The sequence below is a fragment of the Lissotriton vulgaris genome, chromosome 7 (assembly GCF_964263255.1).
Source record: "Lissotriton vulgaris chromosome 7, aLisVul1.2, whole genome shotgun sequence".
Taxonomy (NCBI): Eukaryota; Metazoa; Chordata; class Amphibia; order Caudata; family Salamandridae; genus Lissotriton; species Lissotriton vulgaris.
In genome coordinates, this window is record NC_141695.1 from 360,782,211 (window position 1) to 360,794,618 (window position 12,408).

A 12,408-nucleotide genomic window follows, 5' to 3' on the forward strand; every position below is an offset into this window, starting at 1 on the left:
ACTCAGAGAGATGTGCGTGCCTTCTTGGGCATCACGTCATACTGCAGACAGTGGATCCCGAATTTTCACTGTTAGCGAAACCATTGGTGGCTCTTACGTGTAAGGACGTTCCAACTCCTTTACCATGGACGGAAGAATGTCAGAAAAGTTTTTCTGAATTACGTGACGCGTTGTGTTCGGCCCCTGTGTTAGGTACTCCTGACTACAGTAAGCCGTTCACGTTATACGTGCACGAGAGAGAAGGTTGTGCGTTGAGTGTCTTGCGCAACCTTTTGGTGATAAGCAACGTCCATGTGCATATTTTTCCTCGACCTTGGACCCGGTAGCTAGAGCATTGCCGAGTTGTTTGAGAGCAACAGCGGCAGCTGCGGTGTCCATCCGACAATCAGCAGGATTGGTCATGGATAATATGCTTACGGTAATGGTTCCGCATGCAGTTGACACTCTCCTAAATCGTACGAAAACTCAGCACTTGACGAGTGCAAGATTGTCTGGGTACGAATTGACGCTTTTGGCAAGTCACATCCAGATAAAACGCTGTAATGTCCTAAACCCGGCGACTTTATGGCCAATCAGTACAGAGTCAGATGAAGTAACAGCTCATGACTGTTATTTAAGGACTGAGGAAGAAACAAAAGGTCGCGTGGACCTTAAAAACACTCCTTTGGATGATCCCGATGGGACTTTGTATGTGGATGGTTCATGTTTTAAATTACCGAATGGTGATGTCACGACTGCGTATGCTGTGGTAACTTTGAACACTGTTGTGGAGGCTGCGAGATTGAATCAGAATTCTGCTCAGGCTGCGGAGCTGATAGCTCTGACTAGAGCGTGTGTGTTGTCGAAAGGGAAACGGGTGAATGTGTTTACTGATAGTCAATACGCATTTGGCGTTGCGCATAGCTTTGGACGATTGTGGCGAGAGAGAGGTTTTATGACGTCGCATGGTACGAAGATTCAGCATGGACAACTTGTGAATGATCTTTTGGATGCACTTACTTTGCCTAAGCAGGTAGCGATTGTTAAATGTAGTGCGCATCGTAAGGTGACAGATGATGTAGGTCGTGGTAATGCGTTTGCGGATGAGACTGCTAAGGAGACTGCCCGGAACCTTAGCACTAGAATGTATGTGACGAGTTCGGTAAGGTGGCCTACAGAAACGAGTATGTGTGAGGATACTATTGAGAGTGTGAAAGCGATACAGAATGAGGCCACAGAGACTGAAAAGGCGAAGTGGAAAGAAAGCACGGGAAAGCTGGATGCGAATGGTTGTTGGATTGATTTGACGGAGCACAAGAGGTGGATGTTGCCAGACGCATATGTGCTAGCTGTTGTGACAATGGCACACGGGTTAGCACATATTAGTGCGAAAGGTATTTGTAAGTTGTTGTCCCCCGTGTGGAAGAATGATGGTATTACGAAGTGTGCTGAAAGATTGGTGAAGAATTGTATGATATGTATGATGTACAACCCTGGTAAGGGAACCCCTACACCTGCTGGCCATTTTGCACCCCCTTCATGTCCCTTTGAAGTGATTCAGCTAGACTTCATCCATATGGAGCGATGCAATAACCTGAAGTACGTTTTAGTTGTGGTTTGCGCATTCTCCCGATGGATTGAAGCCTACCCTCTTAAGGACAACACTGCTATGTCCACTGAGAAAATCCTACTGAAGGAATACTTTCCTCGGTATGGAATGCCGCGAATTGTATGGTCGGATAACGGAAGTGAGTTTGTAGGAAGTGTAATGAAGAGTGTGTGTAAGGGCCTTGGAATTACTCAGAAGTTCCACAGTGCCAATCATCCCCAATCAGCAGGTTTGGTTGAAGGGTATAATGGCACCCTTAAACTCAAACTAGCGAAGATTCAGGCCACGACTGGTCTTTCTTGGCCTGACGCTTTGCCTTTAGCTTTGTTGTCAACAAGGGCGACTGTACACTCCCGAGTAGGGCTTAGTCCCTATGAAATAGTGTTCGGTCGTCCTGCGAATGTTTGGGGGGTCCCTAGACCAAGTGTGTTTTCTAATCTTGAGTACCCGATGTTGATTGATTATCTTTATGATCTGACTGCTAAACTGAGGTTAATTCATCAACAGGTCTTTGAAGCATTGCCGACGCAGACGGAGGGTCCAGGCCACCAGCTCCAACCGGGAGACTGGGTGGTTACCAGAAACTTTGCTCGCAAGAAGAATCTGGAACCTCGCTTCACTGGACCCTTCCAGGTCCTCCTTGCCACGAGAACTGCTGTCCGCTTGGAGGGACGCAAACACTGGGTGCATGCCACCCACACCAAGAAGGTACCTATACCTTTACCGGCGGACTCGTGGGTGAGGAAGGGCATTGCTTCATCTGAAGCCGAAGGACTGCGGACCTTTGTACCTTTTAGCGACGCACAGCCTGTTGGAGAATCCTCAGTGCAGCAGAAAGACATTGTTGAACATTCATCATCACACGACTCAAGATCGGAACAATCGACTGATCAACAGAACTCTGTTCCCTCATCGGATCCCTTGTTTGATGAACAGACACGTCCTGGAAAGAGGCGATACTTTTTGCGATCCAATCCTAAAGACTAATAAAAAGATTCGTTTCTATCCTTTTTGATATCTACGTAACCCCTTTGCCACGATCAGTCCAAACATACATACTATTGTGATTTTTGTAAATATTGAGTTTTTTCCACATGTGTTTTTGCTTCCACAGCTGAGAGATTTTTGTACATACTTGTATATAAAATACCTTACATCCAGGTGTACCGTAGGGCCGCGCGTGTACTTCCTTCTGGTTAGTAGGTCTTGACACTAGGTCGAAGGCCGTCGGTTCCTAGGAACTCCTAGGGATTGACTACTGCTACACAGAACGAAGTGCGTCAAGAAACGTTGCGGACGGTTCTAGGGGATGGCGTTCTCAAAAGTTGTGGATCCGGAAAAAGCTCAGGCGCAAAGATTCAAACTGCAACAAATTACCCGTACCAAATGCTTTATGTTTCAGGTGTTCCTCCTGTTTCTAATTGTTTCTTTGTTTTTGGCGGGTGGGGTGTATTATATGATGTCGTACTTCTTATCTTCTGCCATACCTACTCCTACCTCTGAACCTAAATCTACCTCCACTATATCCCCTCATTCCTTCCATATCTTACCCGAACACGAACAGGCTAGACGTGCAGAATTTCGAAATAATTCCTTTATTCAGCTCCTTCATCAGCACCAGTTAGTGGTTAACACTACTAATTGTTGGGTGTGTGGGTTAATGCCACATACAACGGATAAGGGAATTCCGTATCTGGTCCTTCCTTATAGTTCCCAGGGTTCAGCTCGAGCATTTCAAACAATGTTTCGAAGTGCACTAGATTCCTACCCCAATCGAGAGCCACGTTCTTCCTACCTCGGTCCTGGCTCGTATCACAAGCCTTTGGCTACAGCGATAGAGGATTTAGATAGGGATATCTATGACCCGTCGCTCATCCCAGAGGAAGAGGTACAAGCCTATAGGGTCCTGAGTAAGGTTGAGTATAGTGCGCTCGTGAGTGAAAAACAGCTTAGAAGCTCGCCCCCGATATGGGTCGTACCCCACCTTGGTAATCTTTGCTTAATGGGTCGTGGCCGAAGAGCGAGAGCTCGACTCGGAGAGAGTGCTTGCTCCGAGTTTTACATTCTGCCGATGTCCTCTTCCCCTGTGTTTCTGGCTGCCAAGGGTACATATTTTGTCTGCCATGATCGTGCATATACATGGCTGCCTTCTGACTTTGTGGGCTCATGTTATATTGCAAATTTGTTGCCTTCGACGTTCACTGTGGATGCAGACTATCACAAGACTAGAGTTGTGAGAGGCGTGATTAGCGAAGAGGACACTGCCGGTCAAGAGGCAGGAGACTTTTTCAAGGGTTTCTTTCCATTTTGGGGACCTATGGTTAATAGTAGGAACCTGAGACAATTGACTCGAGTGGTGGAATCGACAGCTAACATCACCGCCAGTGCCCTTGGTAATATCACCACAGAACTTCAGGCGGATAGGCTCATGACGTTACAAAACCGTATGGTTTTAGACGTTGTATTAGCAGATCGAGGTGGAGTATGTAAGGTGATCCATTCGAGCTGCTGTATTTTCATTCCGGATAACGCTCCGACTGTCTATCAAGCCATCTCAAAGTTGCATAAGATCTCTGAGTCCATACACGTGGACGTAGGGGATTGGATGCTACTTGGGTGGTTTTGGGGCCTGATGTCGACTTGGGGTTGGAAGATTCTGATGATCATCGGAGTTGTTGCAGCGTTTCTGTTCACGTGTTGTCTTTGTGTACAGTGTGGTCCTGCCTTATGTGGCCTCTGTGCTACGACGTGTATAAGACAGCCGCCTGTTACCAAAGCTGCTCAGTTGGATAGAATTATGTTGCAGCAACATCTAGACGGTCTGATGAATATCGAATATGATTCCGACTAGTGCTTGCCTACATGAGGGCAAAAGGAGCGTCTGAGGTTCCGTGACAATTGTAAGTGGTGTTTTCGACTCGTACGAATATGGTCGAGTCTGGTATCTATGAACCGCAAATGACGAGTTTAGTAAGTGTGCGCAGTTTCGCTGTGCTAACCTAAACCGTTCGTTTGTTTCGTGGGTTTCTTCATCGGAGCCCACAGGTTCCATCTTAGATACGGCATCCATTTTGTCTCTTGCCCTCAAGTAGCCAGCGAACGGATGGTGTCCGCTTCGCGACCCTGGGATTCCCAAGACGTTTGCGGAAGACACATGTTCCTTTGAAAGTGTCTTTATGACGAGGGGGATGATACTGTAAGGCAGATGGCCCCGCTCGAGGCTCATCTTGCCGTGCCGGTCTATTGTCTTAGTCGTGCATCTCATTAGGCACGTCCCTTTGATGCCTGTAGCTCGTGTCTCCCGAGACCACCCCTTTTACACCCTTTCCGATCTTCCCACTGTCCTGTCTTCCTCCACACCTGTCCTTGTTCCCTCTTCGATCTGTTTATTGCTGATTGGAATGTACTAATGGTGGGAAGATGGGTTTTTACAGTTGGGAACCACCAAATGTTTCCGTACTTATGTTCCGGACCCTGAATACATCAAAGCGACCCCTCTCTGGGATAATGTTGGGAACCAAGTTGTAAACCTTTGTGTACCATGTTAACGTATGACAGAAATGTGTATAAAAGGAGCGACCTACAGTAGCAATTCGAAGCAGTCTTCTCGAACATACACACGCTGTACTTCCTGTGATTTCTGTGTTCCCTGCAGTAAATAAACCTCGAATCTTTGACGCCGAAGGAAGTGTCCCGTGTCTCTGTCACTTGTACGCCGGAACAGGTTACCCACGAAGGTTTTAGGTGTTGTCCCCTGGCACCGCTGGGTCTTAGAAAAACCCAGTCCTTCAGTTCCTTGAGCTATTTCTCTCTCTGCCCCCTGGCCGACATCATGGGGAGCCCACCAGATGACTACCTCCTTTGGCGTCTCCCACCACTCTGCTTGCAAGGGATGGTGAATGCGCTAGACCCCTGCTAGGGCTTCCGCCTTCGCCGGCAGGAGCCGTATTCCATGGTCAGACCCCCCCCTGGCGCAGAAAACAGCGGCGGTTCATTTCTGTGAGCCTGTGCCAAAGCTGCGGGCTATATCTCTCAGTGCGCCGCCGGACCCAGGAGCCTCACGCACCTCTGCTCTGCCCGCCGAACTGTGGGCCGATCCGCGCTCCCATAGATCCGGCCCACTACCTCGACCTGGTCACCCCCGTCACACCGCCTTCCCTCGTGAGGGACACCAATTGCCCAGTTCTCTGGAGATGCAATAAAGCACCGCCCTGCCACAACACACAGAGACCACTTTGCACGGGGCCCAGGGCGGAGAAACACCCAGCAGCCGCCAAGTCCCGGACACCTTCAATCTGAGGAGGCAGCAGGGATAAAGGCACCACCAGTCTCTTAAATCAGTCCCTCATCACCTCAAACACCGCTTCTTACCCCCAGCCTTTTGCAATAGACCAGGGCTTCCAGACAAGGAGCCAGTGCCACGCAGGCCTACTGGCCACCGCTATCGAACAGGGCACCCCACTCTCCCTGCAGCCAGGCGGATCTCCGCATATGGGGCTGTCCTCCAGTCCCGCAGCAGGCTCTAAGTGCCGCTAGGCCATCGCTGTTCCCAAAGTGCTACCCCCAGTCAAGGGAGCGCTGCAATCGCCAAAAATCCCCTGAGGATGCGGGACCACCCAACGCAGCCCTATCCCCCGTCCACCGAAGCGCAGACCGAGATCAGCCCTCTAAGGCTGCACCACAGATAGCAGGCCCACCGCTCCTCACCTCGATGTGTTGATTTGGCTGCCTGAAGCTCTGGCTGCACTTACCAAGTTCCTCCACCATTCAAGGCACGCCAGCTGTCTTTCCACACAACAGGGTGGGGCGCGTAGCGTCAGGGAGTCCGCCACCCTCCAGGCCCAGCAGTCAGTTGTCCGCAGCTCCCGCCAGCCACCCAGTCAGGAAGCCGCGAGATCGCCCAAGATGGCGCTGACCCATGCCCTGCAGCAAACCTGCAGCACCCTCCTCTTCTCTCTGAAACAGCCTCAGGCACCTGTCCAGGTAAGCGCACTGCTGTCGCGTATCTCCCCTAGCTGTCGCTGCCCGGCTGGTCCGCTCGTCTCCGCAGGCGCCCACTGGGATCACGGGCCAGCCCTGGGCCCACTACGCCACCAACTCCTCACGGGTCGAAGCTCCTCAAAATCACCCTGCAGCCCAAAGGAAAGCACATCGCTGGCACCAGAAGCTCCACCGGAGCTATTCCACTCGCAGGGGCTCGCAGATGGCTTCCATCTGGGGCGATATGGCAAGGCTAAAGAGTGGTGGCGCCGGAGGGACAGGAACCAACGTCCTATCTTGCCGCCATCTTGGCACGCCCCCTTCGTCATTTGAGTTTTTGGATGCTTTTATGTGTTTTTTCCATTTTCCCTTGACAAGTCTAATCATAGCGCATACATGAATTTTAAACAAACAGAGGAAATTACAGAAATGCAAATATTACTATTGCGTGTAAAAACGCCCTTATTGTTTAAAATTTGCTGTTATCAGAATCCCAAATCGAGGTCAAGGATGGGTGGAAAAAAATCAGCACACCTGTGGCTGACTGCTACTAGCCTTCGCACACCTGATGCATGTGATTATATTGAACTCTTTTAAGTTCCAGTTCCCTATAGTGTGGCATAAGCCATTGTAGTAATTTTCTTGTTTGGCTGACCCCTTGTTTCCTGAGTTCCTGAACTTTAGTTAATTCTTGTTTCCTAAAGAATCCTGATTCCCGAGATGAAGCTCAGTTCTTGTTCATTGCACTAGCACTGTCTTCAGTGCTACCTTGTTTCCTTGATTCCTGAACCAGCACTCTTTTAGTGTTTTGTTGATCCTTGCACTTTCCCTGTTACTATAGTTACCTTTTTCCAAGTGCCTGCCTTCCTCCTATTTACCTTAGTTCCAGTTTGCTGTTTGCTACAATCCTATTCTGCTGCCTTAGGTTCCAGTTTCCTTGTGTGGTTTGGTACTTACTTTCTGTCAAGTGTGCCCTGTGTTTTCCCTTCTTTCCTGGTAAGCACTCTTCCTTGCTATCGCCTTGTATGCAGTGGCTGTGTATTTTAGTTCTACTCCCTTGCTGTTAATGCAAGATCTTTTATAGAATGTGTGATGCCAACACATCAGATGGAGATATTCTTTTCTTCACCATTCTGTAGGTTTCAATAGCCTCACAAACTTTAGCTAGTCCACCTGCAACTGTTAAACGTCCATATGTTGAGAGGGTACAAAATTCGAACCTTTATTACTTATCATTATCTGATCATCAGATACGTTTATGCTGTCACCGTCTTGTGTGTTCCTATTTGAGCACCAGGATTCGTGGGCACTGAGGTAATATAAATTTTATGGTCAAGTTGTGTTCCCTAGCGAGTACCCCACCGACTCCATGTACGAGTTAAAGTGCATGTAACTTCCCTCCTGTGTCAGCTATGAAGACGCAAATACATTTGCGTCCAACGTTAACATGTCCTCTTTCAGACCCACCATGAATGGGTTGAATGGTCCGTTCCTAAGTATGCTATGCCAACGTCTTTTTGTAGTGTACTCCTACGTTTTTTCAGCCCTGGCTGAAGTAGGCCCTGAATCTCTGCCACCGAGCCTCTTTTCTGGCTTCTGACTCCGAGAAATCTCTGCCCAGGCAGCCCCCGTACCCGTGAACTCTGACTTACTCCTAGCGCGGCCCTCCGTGCTCAGCTCAGCCTGCTGCCTGCCAAGATTGACTATAACCTTCGAGTTATCTGTTTCCCTCCCCGAAAATACATTCCAGCCTGCGAGCTTCAGTAAACATCCTTCCTCAGCTACAGGGCTAAAGGGCCGACCTGTCTCTATGCAAGTAATTCATAGCTTCTGTTGCCATGCTCCCATGGAAGGCCCCATGCCCCACGCTTCTCATACAGACACTCAGGCGCTTATACACGCACTCACAGCAAGTATAGAATAGCTTCTGCTCTAGAGACCTTTCTGCCCAGATAGCTTAGTTCCTAAACATCAGATATCAGATATGATAGAAGCACAAGTTGATCTGACATGCCAGACTTCTGTCTCTTTCCGTCAGTGTAAATGTCAAGTCCCCTGCACCCCTCCAATTACACGTCATCCAGCTGCGCACGCATCCAAGCTTCCGATTTCTGCTGACATTGCCACATTTTCTGTTAGTGCAACCCCTTTGTGACACCTATCAGTGACGTTTCCAGAACACACCTCTAGTTCACGCCTCTTGATTACGCACATGTACCACGTGTATACTGTTATCTTGTCTTCTCTCAGCTGTTACGCCTTCTATACTGTTTCCAATGATGCAAAATAAGTATATAAGCTATGTACTGTTAATAAAATGCAGCGCTCTATCCCTTCTGACACCCTGTGTGGTGGTCAGAACATGATATCTTGGCCATGACCATTCCTTTTTAAGGAATAAAACCCCTTAGAACTCTCACACCACGGACTCTGTCTTCTTTCATCCGATCTGAGTTATTATTGATTAAGTACTTACCTGCATAGAAATTAAGAGAGTAAATTAATTATTTACGTCATTTTGGCGCCCGAACAGGGACCCCTCCCCCACCTCACGCGCCGGTTGGCGCATTGCAAACTCTGTCCCCTGCCATCAGTTAGAAGGAACATACGCGTACCGGCAGGATTTCCTGCATCTCCCTCTGACCCACGGAGGTGACGAAGACTGCGATCAGTGCCCAGACGAGGCGGTGAGGAGTGCGGAGGATCCCGACCAGAGCCTAGCCGAAAGAAGCAAGGTCCGAGGTGTCAAGAGGCCCACCAGGTTTCCGAAGTTTTCCGAAAATTCCCGAAGTTTTCCGAAGTTTTCCGAAGTATCGAGTCGAGTCCAGTCGAGTTTTTCCGAGGCCTTCTGTTTCCGTGCTTCCCGGTGAGTACCATTGCTGGGTCGTATCTAGACGGGTTTGGGTACGCAGGTCCGGTCTGCACTGTTTTTAGGCAGTGTATCTGTACTGTTTAGCAGTATATCTAGTATTCCGAATTTCTGAATTTTTGCACTGTTACAACAGTGTATCTGTACTGTTTAGCAGTACATCTAGTATAGTGGGGTAGTCATCTATGTTTTAAATGTTTTTGTGATTAATGTCGTGGTATGAATGTGATTGTTTTCCTTGTGCATTATTGTGTTTTCTTGCATAAATAGTTACATTCAGAATTAAGTATCAAGGATCGAGCATTTCAGTATCAAGTAGGCACAATGCCGTTTTTCAACAAGTTAAAGCAGATAGGAACTAGGAAAGGGATGTTAGAGGAAGAAATTCCAATCCCCCCTAGGGACACTCCAGGTAATTTCATGTATAACAAACATGGCATAGACGCCATATTGTATCTAGAGTTATGGACCGATTATACCAAGCACCTAGAGGAAAGATATCGATGGCCAGTTAACGGAACATGGGATGCCGAGTGCATCATAAAGGTAGAAGAAGCATTACGGAAAAAGAAAGCCAGACAATCTCAGAAAGACGCCATAGAATTTTGGCGTAAGGAATCACATAAACGTGCTGAAAGAGCACTCCGTAGAGAAGACAGACTTAAGGAATCAGAAAAGGCCCAAGAAAACGAATTAGTTATTGAAGGAATTCGAGTAAAATCAGAACAAATAGATCGCATCCGAAATAGCCAAGTGAACAACATGTATCTTTTGGCCGAAGGTACCCCTGACGCCATTTCAGAAATACCGAAAAATTTGCCGTCACCATTAGTTCCACCTAAAGTAATGCATAAGACTACTAAAGACATATTCCTAAATTCATACTTAGACGATGTAGCACCAGCTTACACCAATCTGCCTGTTCGTGCCCTGCCTATTGACAGGGACGGGGGTGGCACTCCACCCCCAGGTCACGTTCCGCCGGTACCGCAACAGACTTCTCCCGTTCCGCCAGCCCCGCCACTTCCCGTACTCAAAACTGACCTACCGAAACCACGTTTGCCTGATCCACCTAAACGACAAGTTCAAGTTCAGATACAGACTCCACAGGGAGGTAATGTACAAGCGTCCGCTTCAGGAGGTGCGACCGCGGGTCCTCAGACCCCGCCACCAACTCACAGATTCAATCTCAGAGATATGCAGAGTCCTCTCACGTACAGGTCTCCCCACTCCTCTAATTCATCCCGCCTTGACGCATTAAAAGAAAACATGTCAGTTTGCAGATATGATCCAGTACCGGGAAAAGACGATTTAATGATATTGGCATCATTACGGTTAAGATCCGCTACTGATAGCTTGTTATGCTATGCAGGAATGAAGGATCGTCTAGACAGAATATATGAGTTCGTTCAGACAGGAAAGGACTCTGACAGTATTAAGGATGCCATGGAGAAACAGAAAGTTGGCATGCAAGCACTGATACTACGATTTTTCATAAATTGTCTAATAAGAGAACGAGACAGGCCCGGAACAGATCAGAGTGAATTAGACGCATTGAACAAGTGGGGTCAAAATATAGCTGATGGAAGACATGACAGACAAAATTGCATAGACTCTATGTACAAGAAGATTAAGAAAGCAGTGATAGCAGTACACCAGAAAGAGAAAGAAAAGGCTTCCTCCGAGGAGGAAGAAGTACAGGAAGAATCCGAAAGAAATGTAGGAACAATAGCATATGTAGGTAAGGGAACTTACCTTAGGAAGGGTATCCGTCCGGAGAGCAAGAGAGTTTTCTTCTCTGCCTTAACAAATCCGAATTCTGCTGAGCATCAGTTCCAGGAAACTGATAAAAGGCTTCGAGATCGAGTTGGGTACCATGTACTCAATTCTATGGATGAACAAGAACTCGCCCGATCAGCTGTATCATGGGCTGAAAATGCAGACATATATAATGATGACACAGTAGCGCAGACATTTCTGAACCTCTCCCCCGACGAACAGAAATTAGCAGGTGTATACATGATTCAGCACCTTCTCATTAAATACAGAAAACATTATTCCGATCCAGGTCCCTTACACGAGACACTAGAAGCACTACTGATGGATAGATGGAGAGGTCTAAGCACTAAATTAATTCAAATAATTCTAGAACAACGACACAGATATGATACCTTTGTAAGCTCTGAATATGTTCCCGCCCCACCTCCAGAAAGGAAAATGTACCATATGCAATGCGGGGGTGGTATTGAAAGTCAGAACCCCTTACGAGAAGTGCACCCTGTTATGGGTGAGGATAAAACTTTGAAACGCGTGTATGTACACACGCCTCTGACTAAATTAGAACTGTTAGAAATGAAGAAACTAGTACCATGCCATGATAAAGACCCTGCAGGTTTCCATAGAGAGCTTAAAGACATGTTATTAATGGGGGACTACACATATGATGATATCATGAAAATGTTGAAGGTATTATTGCCTACGGGTATATTCGAGAAATTAAAGGAAAAGGAATGGGAGGTGGGAGACACAAAGATTGCCTGGGCAGAAATAGAGGAAGAAGAAAAGAAACGGGTCCCAGGGTTAGGCCTTGGGGACAAAACTAAAGCATTACCAGGTTTGATAGTACAGGTCCTGCCCAGATTATTGACAACTAGAAAGGAGGAGTGGGATGCAATCTCGTCCTGTAAACAGAAACATGACGAAGATACTAGTGACTTCTATTCAAGATTCGAGAAATGTTTTATTATTAATAGTGGCCTCCAGCCAAGTAGCGAGTCGTACCCACATCTTTTTGTATCAAAGTTAGTCGAGAATTCCCTACCGTTAGTTAAAAATAGAGTGTACAAGGTTGAGAGTACATGGCAAGCAAATACGCCATCCCAGATGTTACAAATGTTACAATATCATCAGAACAGAATTAGAGAAGAACAAGATCAGGAACAAAAACGCATGAAAGACACAAAGATGAAAA